The sequence below is a fragment of the Neophocaena asiaeorientalis genome, unplaced genomic scaffold (genome assembly GCF_003031525.2).
Source record: "Neophocaena asiaeorientalis asiaeorientalis breed wild unplaced genomic scaffold, Neophocaena_asiaeorientalis_V1.1 scaffold465, whole genome shotgun sequence".
NCBI lineage: Eukaryota > Metazoa > Chordata > Mammalia > Artiodactyla > Phocoenidae > Neophocaena > Neophocaena asiaeorientalis.
In genome coordinates this window covers 114,673-125,000 of record NW_020174936.1, presented here as the reverse complement: position 1 = coordinate 125,000, position 10,328 = coordinate 114,673, and the positions used below count along the sequence as shown (strand labels likewise).

The 10,328-nt window shown below is 39.8% G+C and overlaps 1 protein-coding gene across 5 annotated transcripts in view; it reads right to left on the bottom strand.

The window, feature by feature from the left end:
* IQCH (IQ motif containing H) overlaps positions 1-10,328 on the bottom strand; it is a 202,207-nt gene that overhangs the window by 95,171 nt on the left and 96,708 nt on the right. The gene's annotated exons all lie outside the window — the stretch shown is intronic.

Sequence of the window (10,328 nt, the reverse complement as noted above, 5' to 3'; positions counted from 1 at the left end):
CTTCAGATAAGCCCATCAAAGCTGTCCTGTTTTTCTGACTTTCTAACAGGTCATCATTTCTAGCATTTTGGAGTTCTTCTGCCACCTTCTTTGAATACCCAGGAGTGAGTTTTACAAAGAGCATTATGTTGTGTGTTATCACCCTTGCCACTTTTGAGGTTTCTTTTGTCATATGTTCTTTTATTCTTAAATCTGGACCCTTCTTAGGGACATATCTGGAACTGTCCCCAGGCAGATAGAATCTGAAATCTCACAATTAAAACCAAGAAACATTTGCTTTTCACTTTGTTCCTATCTGTACTGATTGAGTTTTTTAAGTCATGAAACATACTACTTTTATTTTTAAATGTCAAGAGGGGTTCTCTAAGAATGGGACGATTGGGCAGTTTTTTTCTTCTTTATACTTTTCTGTATGAAAAAAACTGAATAAATGCTACTTAAAAATAAAATCAGAAGAGATTTGGACGACAACAGCAATATATGTCACACATACCCCTTTAAAAAAAAAGGAAAAGGAAATCTTGTTGTGTCACTGTCCTCTGTGAAACTACTACATTTCATTATTGAAACCTCTGGCACTAGAAAAATAGACATTCCTCCCCATGGTCTAAATGATTCTAATGGCCTGAGGGGTGAGGGGCATAGATGTTTCAGGTCCTGCCTTCTCCTCGGAGTCAACCAGGTATCAACTTACAATGCTGATTGTTTCTTGCTTAGGGATTTAAGGAACAGATTGTCTTCAATATGTCAACATTTTCAGGTGTATAAGCCCATCTTTACCAGATTATAGGATTATATTGATCTTTGCATTTTGAAGAGTTTTCACGGAACTCAAAGAAAAAAAAAAGACCCAGTTAATTTATCAATGACTATTGTTCCACAGCACTGAGTATTACTATGTTAGATTGTTCATGCTTTGTCTTTACTAAACTATCTAAGAGAAAAACAAGCCAAGAGATATATTTACAATACAGCACAATAAGCAAACACAAGGGGAAAAAAAAAAAACACCTTCCTATTCTTTTTCTTTTCTTAGGTTACAGACAGTGGAATAATTAATTAGACTGTCATCTCAAGTAAAAATGCTGAAAAGCAAGTGTTAAGTTTGAAAAGGGTTATTTCCTTGAACTTTAGAAGCAGACTTTTATAGCAGGGAGCTTTTGTGTACTTTTAAGAGTCATTATAGGCATAAGAACAATGGAGAAAGCCTTCTCTCCAAGGCTCTAAGCCCTTTCTGAGCTAATCAAGGCTCCAAGAGAGAATGCAAACTGTTTGGTAGATGGAAACAAATTTCTTCTTCTTGGACAGGCAAGAGGGAGTTAGAGAAGCAATGCCTCCTTCTGCAGACATCAACCCTGGCAGCAGGAGCTGGAGCTCCTGGTAGAAGACAAGGGGCACATGTTCCAACAGCAACGGCCCTGTGGCTTTGTTTCCGCCTTCCTTCAAGAAGAAGATGGTGGGAAGGTTAGAATTCAGAGAAGAATGGCGGTGCTTCCTCAGTGAGAAACAGACATGCAAAATAATCACAGATGGACATGTATGGAGCTGGCTGGTCCTGCCAGTCACATGATTGATCCTGACAGCAAGACCCTGAGATTCCTATAGGAAGTGCAGCTATGGACAGGAGATTCGCCAGAGGATCTGCTCTCCTTGGTAACGTTAAACTAGTTTTGAAATTTCTTTTCTTTACGGAGAGTCATGTGGAATTGGAGCAATCTTGGGGAGAAGTTTAGAAAGGAGAGGACTCTTAAGTCTCTCTTGGACAGTGCCCTTCTAGGGGGTAGGTCTAGGGCATTGACATACAACAGTAAATGCATTTAAGACCTTTTGAAAGGATAGCCGTGCAGTGGAAATGGGGTTACTGAATTGAACGGTGGCTGTCTTAGAACAAAGGGATTACACCTCCCTACCTTCTTGGATGATATTCCAGTAAAGACCTGCTCTCAACGGAAAAATACTCTTGGACATCAAATAGACCACTCAGGCACGGGGAAGCTATGGGTTTGGAGTCAGCTAAAGCGTAACTGTAGTACATCTGTCACGGAGAATGCCCCTCTTGGGAGCACTTTAGACTTAGAGCAAGAAAAGTCATGTCTCTCAAGAGAAAGCCTTCCCAAATTAAAGCAGTGCATCAGCATTGTGAGATCCATTGAGCAGGTAAAGACAAAGCTGCTTCACAGCCTGCTAGGAATAAGAGCCCTGATTAAAGGTCACGCCAGGCTTCAGGTTCTGGTTCCTTCTGCTATTCTTCCTTTACTATTTATCTCCGTGAACTCGTCTACAATTGTTTGTTGCCTTCCTCCCTTCCCTTCCCTTCCATTCCCTTTCCTTCCTCCCTTCCTTCCTCCCTGCCTCTTTCACCTATTCCCTCCCTCCCTCCTTCCTTTCTTTCTTCCTTTCCTTCTCTCTCTTTTTCTCTCCTTCCTCCCATCCTCTTTCCCCCCCCTTCTCTTTTAAGATGTGCTGCACTCCTAATGCAGTGTTACTGACTCAGTAGCCACACTGTTTCCTTCTAGTGGGGATGGCTGTCTGTTGTGCTATCTGCATTCTCACCTCGTCCCTTTTGGGACACCTGCCACACCTTTGTGAGATGCCTGCACTTACTGATTGGCCCACACAGAGCCCAAACCTGTGGTCGTGGCCTAATTATTAGCATCCTGTTCTAACTAACTGAGTCAACTAGCTGAGAAATGCTCTTCTTCATTTGCAAAGTATAATCACTAATTAGGTAACTTTGAGAGTTTATGGGGAAGTTATTTAGGAAAAATTCTCAGTCTAATACAAAAACCAGAAAGGCAGGATGATGATTACATATGTAAGTCACAGATGTGAAGCAAAAACAGACAGGCCTGGTATTAGCTTCTAAAATTCAGACATAGGGCTTCCCTGGTTGCAGAGTGGTTAAGAATCCGCCTGCCAATGCAGGGGACACGGGTTCGAGCCTGGTCCAGGAAGATCCCACATGTCATGGAGCAACTAGGCCCCTGTGCCACAGCTACTGAAGCCCACGTACCTAGAGCCCGTGCTCCGCAACAAGAGAAGCCACCGCAATGAGAAGCCCGTGCACCGCAAGAAAGAGTAGCCCCCGCTCCCCACAACTAGAGAAAGCCCGCGTGCAGCAACGAAGACCCGATGCAGCCAAAAATAATAAAAATAAAGTAAAATAAAATTCAGACATAACTGCTGCAAAGAAAAAATCCAGAAAACATGTATTTAAATCTAAGCTGAATGTATTTATGAAAAATGTTCTTTTCAAACATGTGGATAGCATGTGGATGTGGGATTAAATTGTAGCCAAGGATCTCTAAACTGGATATAAACGAGATCTCTCGGTGGTAAATGGTCAAGTATTTGGGATAATCCAACAACGATATCATCTTTAGAGAATGATTTGCCTAGAAGGGTAGACTAAATCGCTTCTGAATCTATAAGCCGATGTTCAGTTTCTCAAACACCCAAACATATCCACTAGTAATTAACCTAAGCAATTCCATTGTGTGAAAAAGAATGTTTCTTCCTGCCATTATGGCTCTAGGGGAGAGCTTAGTTCAGAGTATGAGTGGAGTGACTCTCAAAGATGGAGAATTCATTACTCCCTGAAGACCAGGGATGCCATTTGTCTGTCCCATTTCTTTAATATTTGCTGAGGGTCCACAATGTGTTAAGCTTTGTACAGAACAGACATCAAGACTTCAGCTTGTTAGATTTGTTTGAAAGATATTTACAATATTCAGGGACAATAGCTGACCTAATCAGGGTTCAGGGATTCAGCATAATCATAGTACTGAATTTTAGAGCATGAAGGATCTTGAAGGTCACTGACCTCACTTTTAACTCAAATAGGATATTATGGGTCCAGGGAAATGAGCTTTGGCCTTGAAGTCTGACTAACCTGGGATCAAGTCCAAGCTCTGCCACTATGTGCTATGTATTCTTGGGCAGCTTACCATGTGCTATAGACTGAATGTTTGTGTCCCCACAAGATTCATATGTTGAAGCCTTAGTCCCCAGAGATGGGGCCTTTGAGAGGAAATTAGGACATGAGGGTGGAGCCTTCATGATGAGACTAATGCCCTTATAAGAACAGACAAAAGAGGGATGATCTCTTTCTCTACTATGCGAAGATACAGCAAGAAGGCGGCCATTTGCAAACCAGAAAGAGGGCTCTCACCAGGACCCAACCATATGGGCATCCTGACCTTGGATTACCAGCCTCCAAAACTGTGAGAATTCAATGTTTGTTGTTTAAGCCACACGGTCTATAGTATTTCGTTACGGCAGCCTGAGCAGACTAAGACAACATCCTTTCTGAAACTAAATGTTTCTCATCTGTACGAATGAGAGGTCCCTATAAAGTTGTGAAGATCGGAATATGTGTAAAGAATTTTTCACTGCCTTACTTCCAGTCCATGTGGTTATTAGCATAGATGAGGAAACTGAGGCTCAGAGAGGTTAAGTGACTTACCAAAGATCAAACAGCTAGTTGCTATTCCCTGCCCCCATCCCACCAATGCCCACAGCCCTAACTGTCCAAAACATCCTATATGGCCCGTTACCAAGCTGTGCTCTCCTTCTCAGCCTTCCTTTTGCCATCTTCTTCATCAAAGTCAACGTGGCCTTGACTTGCTGTTCCTTTCTTATTCGAAAAGCAGTCTGTTAAGCTAACCCCTGTGAACATGCCAGAGAACCATGGTGTGGTGGCAAAGTGATGGATTTGAAGAAGTCTTGGGATCTAGGTTGTCACCACCTTCCTCTGTGGCCTTGGGAAGTCACTTCTCCCATGGGGTTTCAATTTACCTCAGGGCACTTCTAATTCTGACACCCTGTGTCTCTCTGACTTAAAGTGTTACCTCTGCAGTAGTATCTGTGTTTAATAAACTCCTGGAGCTAGTCAGACCATCACTTCAAAGGCAAACATCTCCAATAGGTTCACTTCATGTACCATGAAAGAGACCCAGGGATTTTTTTTCTTTTTCTATTTTTTATATAGGAAACTCTTTTCTTGCAACTTGCAGACTACAATAGAGGAATAGCTGCCTGCACCAACTCTGTGTAAAGATGGTCATGGGGAGAGAACCCTAAAGAGGGATAGTCCAGTATTTTAGGGTCTGCCAATCAGCAGAACAGCTGTCAGTCTGTAGGACGTACAAACTGCATAACCCTTAAGGGTCAGTTAAAAGTGAGAGTCAGAGCCCTTAACCTTTATAAAGAGAATAAAAAACAAAAACAGAGAACTCATTGCGTTGACTGTAAAGGCAACTCATGTCAGCAGCAATCTTCTAGGGATAATTTCTGCAGTTGTTTTGAAAGGTATCTTTATTTAAATGAGTTTTCCTGAACTCTGAAACACTTCCTGAGGAGAAAAAATCCCCATCCCTGTTTGCATTATTTTGGAACAAAAACATTCAATGGATCCAATTCTGGTTGAAGATCAAACAGAACAAAATCAGGAAGATTTTTTAAATAGAGGGCGGCGTATATTTTCAGTCAAATGTAAAACTTCCTTTTCTAGAGACACGTTTCATTTCACTGCTGCATTGATTTCCTCTTTTCTGCTACCCTTCTATTATTCTCTGTGAGAATGTGACATAGTTAAGGGCCAATTGGGACAATTATGATTGATGGGTAGCACCTGCTGGGGATATATGTACCTGATAAGGATGGGAATCAAAAGCAGCCTGGATTCCTAGTTTCCTGAGAAAAGACACACTATCATTTTCTCTACAGGTAAAGGAAAAAGAGCAAGCCTTGAGAAGGACCTCTATCATCACCAAAGTAAAGCTTGACATGACAATTTTCTTGAGGAAAAATATGTGTACAGCAAGTCCGTTGGTCACAGATCACTGAACACTTGCAGAATTCTTTTTTTTTTTTTTTTTTTTTTGCGGTACACGGGCCTCTCACTGTTGTGACCTCTCCCGTTGCGGAGCACAGGCTCTGGACGCGCAGGCTCCGCGGCATGTGGGATCCTCCCAGACTGGGGCACGAACCCGTGTCCCCTGCATCGGCAGGCGAACTCTCAACCACTGCGCCACCAGGGAAGCCCACAGAATTCTTATAATACCCCACCTTGTCACACTCTCTATACCTACATATATAGTCTGCTTTATTTTAACTCATAGCACTTATCACTTCCTCACATAATATTAAAATAAACAACTTTCTGCCTCCCTTACTAGAATATAAATCCTAAGAAGTCAAAAACTTGATTTGTTTTGTTCACTGCTGTATCCCCAGTGCCTGGTACACTGCCTGGCCCACCATCAGAGGTCAATAAAGATTAGTTGAATGAATGAATGAATAGTAAAATTTAGGCTCATAGCCACTTGGGTAGCATTTACAGCTCAATGCTGTACTATGATCATACAAATTATTTGTAAACTCATAGCTTCAGTTTTGGAGCACTAATAGAAAGTTTGGTTACTTGGATCGGAAAATGTCCATACCCTTTGACCAAAGAGTTCTATTGCTAAGATTTAGCCTAAATACAAAGATTTATGTACAAAGTTGAAAGATGTTCATGGCAGTCTTATTTATAACAGAGAAAAACTGGAAATTATTTACTTATTTATTAATAATTATAATACTTATTAATAATTTGACATTTATAATTTAATGTCAACAGGATAATGGCTAATAAAATTGTGGTATATTGTCAAGACAGAATATTATGTAGGCATTAAAAATCTTTTATAGGGCTTCCCTGGTGGCACAGTGGTTGAGAGTCCGCCTGTCGGTTCAGGGGACACGGGTTCGTGCCCCGGTCCGGGAATATCCCATATGCCGCGGAGCGGCTGGGCCCATGAGTCATGGCCGCTGAGCCTGCGCGTCTGGAGCCTGTGCTCCGCAACGGGAGAGGCCACAACAGTGAGAGGCCCGTGTACCACAAAAAAAAAAAAAAAAAAAAAAATGTTTTATAAAGAGTTTCAAACCATATATGTAAAGGCTTATGATAAGCTGTTAGGTGAAAAGAGTAAAATGACAGTTGAATATACAGTATGATATCAACAAAGGGACATGCCAAAGTTTAAATAATGCCAAAGGGTATTATGGAAAAAATTTTTCTTGCATATCTAGGCATTTTTTTCTCCTTTCTGAAATTTTCTTCTCCTTCTGAACTTTCTAGTTCATCTATGGATGATCAGGTCATAATTTGATAAAAGACAGGGACACAGCAAAAAAATAAAAATTATCTTGTGGCTTATTGATAAGCTTTTTTCTGGTGTATGTAAGTATTGGGTTGGCCAAAAAGTGCCTTCAGTTTTTAAGTAAAAATAGACACATTTTTCGTTTTCACCAAGAACTTTATTGAACAATGTAATCACCCTTTCATTCCACCACCTTCTGCATTTTTCAGGTAACTTCATAATTCCATCTTCCCCCCAATTTTTATCTTTTTGAGCAAGAAACTGTTCCAGGTGCTTTTACAGTCTTCCAGGAAATTGAAAATTTTTCCATTAAGAGAATTTTGTAAAGACCGAAATAAATGGAAATCTGAAGGTGCAATGTCTGGTGAATATGGCGGATGAATCAGAACTTCCCAGCCAAGCTGTAACGGTTTTTGCCTGGTCATCAAAGAAACATGCGGTCTTGGGTTATCCTGATGGCAGATTATGCATTTTCTGTTGACAATTCTGGATGCTTTTCATTGAGTGCTGCTTTCAGTTGATCTAATTGGGAGCAGTACTTGTTGGAATAAATGGTTTGGTTTTCCAGAAGGAGCTCATAATAGAGGACTCCCTTCCAGTCCCATATACACAACATCACCTTCCTTGGATGAAAACCCTCCTCTGTGTGGTTGGTGGTGGTTCATCTTGCTTGCCCCACAATCTCTCCCATTCCTCATTATTGTGCAGTATCCACTTTTCATCATCCATCACAATTTGTTTTAAAAATGGAACGTTTTCATTAAGTTTAAATAGATAATCACATGCGGAAATATGGTCAAGGTTATTTTTGCTTAACTTACGTGGAACCCAAACATCAAAGTGATGAACATAACAAAGCTGATGCAAATGATTTTCAACACTTGATTTGGATATTTTGAGTATGTTGGCTATCTCCCACGTGGTATAACGTTGATTGTTCTAAATTAATGTCTCGATTTGATCGCTATCAACTCAACTGGTCTACCCCCCAACCGTGGAGCATTGTCCAGTGAGAAATCTCCAGCATGAAACTTCGCAAACCACTTTTGACACGTTTGATCAGTCACAGCACCTTCTCCATACACTGCACTGATCTTTTTTTGCGTTTCAGTTGCGTTTTTACCTTTCTTGAAATAATAAAGCATAATATGCTGAAAATGTTACTTTTTTTCTTCCATCTTCAAAATTAAAATGGCTACACAAAAATTCACCAATTTTGATGTTTTTTTTAAAATGCATGCTGATATGACAGCTGTCACAATACAATCTAACAAAATTGTTTCAAATGAAGTTAAAGACAACTGAGTGCTGCTAGAGCCACCTTACAGAAAAAACAAAATGAACTTTTTGATCAACCCAATAAAATTATTAATCACATGCAATGAAAATGTACAATTAGGGATTTCCTTGGTGGCGCGGTGGTTAAAAATCCGCCTGCCAATGCAGGGGACCCGGGTTCCAGCCCGGGTCTGGGAAGACGCCACATGCCACGGAGCAGTTAAGCCTGTGTGCCACAACTACTGAGCCCCCAAGCCACAACTACTGAAGTCTGCATGCCTAGAGCCTGTGCTCCACAACAAGAGAAGCCACCACAATGAGAGGCCTGTGCACAGCAACGAAGAGTATCCCCCGCTCACCGCAACTAGAGAAAGCCCACGCGCAGCAACGAAGACCCAATATAATCAAAAATAAATAAATAAATTTCAAAATGTTAAAAAAATGTAGTTAGATGATGCTATGAAGTAAAAATAATTTTATAAAAATTTTTCTTGTCAATGCTATCTTGCAAGAAAAATTGTTTTGCAAATAAAACTGTTTAGTTTTAATTCACGTTGAAAGTTTCACGCCAAAAATGCATAGGTAAGGCTGACAATTTCTAATGAGTTAGAGAAAACAGAAAATGGCTTTAAAAGATGCTGCAGTTTTTCTTCTGTTTTCAGATTTTTTTTCCTCTTCTTCCTTTAAGTTGGTAAATTAAATGAGGTCTTATCATGGAAAGCGAGTCTAAAAGAGAAAATTAGCCTTGGACTTCCTTTTGAATCTCATCTTGTACCTCCAGTTTTTGAGTGCTAATGCTTGTCAAAGTACATACCTCACTCTCTTTAACCCTTTAGGCCAAGACAAGAAAGGAGACCAGCTTGTGATGGAAGCACAAAGCCAACCAGGAAGGCACTGTATACTCTTCAAGAAGTAGGCTTCTTCCCCCACTAGACGTGACAAGTCAAAGTTGAAACTGCTGCTAGAGATCACTTAGTGGTTTTCAAAGTATGTATTTTTAAGCCTGGAACACTTTGTTCAAAAACAACATAATTTGATGTTAAAGAGGTAAAACAGTTAACACAGCTGCTGTGGGTGAGAAGCCTAAAGCCCCACCTACTGGGAGCTTCTGCTTTTCTCCTTTACCTGGGGGCATCAGGGTGAGTGTCATAGGGGATGTGGAAGCTCCTTTATAACAATGACCTGGTCTAATCTCCTCTTTATACAGGTAGGGGGGAAGGAGACTTGATGGGGCACTGATATCTTCACTGTCACACTTGTTACCTGATTAAAATAGTTCAGCTGACTTACCTGTAAAATAATCACAGCTTTCTAACAAGAAGATTAAGAATATATTGATATGTTCGGAAAACACTAAAGAATGTAACAATATAACAAAATGACTAAGAGAAGCAAGACCCCACATTTGACATTAAAATGTTATCACCCAAACCTAACCTTTCTACACCGAAGGAAATTTTACAAAAGAGGTATGACTTGAGAAATAGGATTTTCTTTTATTTTTTTTCTTTAATTTAGAAAAAGTCTCTAGAATACAGAAAAGTATAGAGAATAATTAAAAACTCTACCATGGACACATGTTAAACTTTTGTCTTCTTTGAGATATATATGTATCTGTGGCTCATAAACTCAAGAGAGTGAACTACAAAAGTTCAGTAGCTTTAAATCAGGAGGATCTCCATGAGGATGAATTATATTGTACTGTGAGGTCCTAATGTTAGATAACACAGAATATATATAATAGGTATATATGATATATATATACATATGATGCAAAGAAGACAAAAATGCATATATTTAAATTTTTAATAGTTTAAAACTATAGTACATTTTATATATTTATAGTTATTATTTATAACATACATTTTAAATATATTCATATATTTATATGTGTGTTTAAAT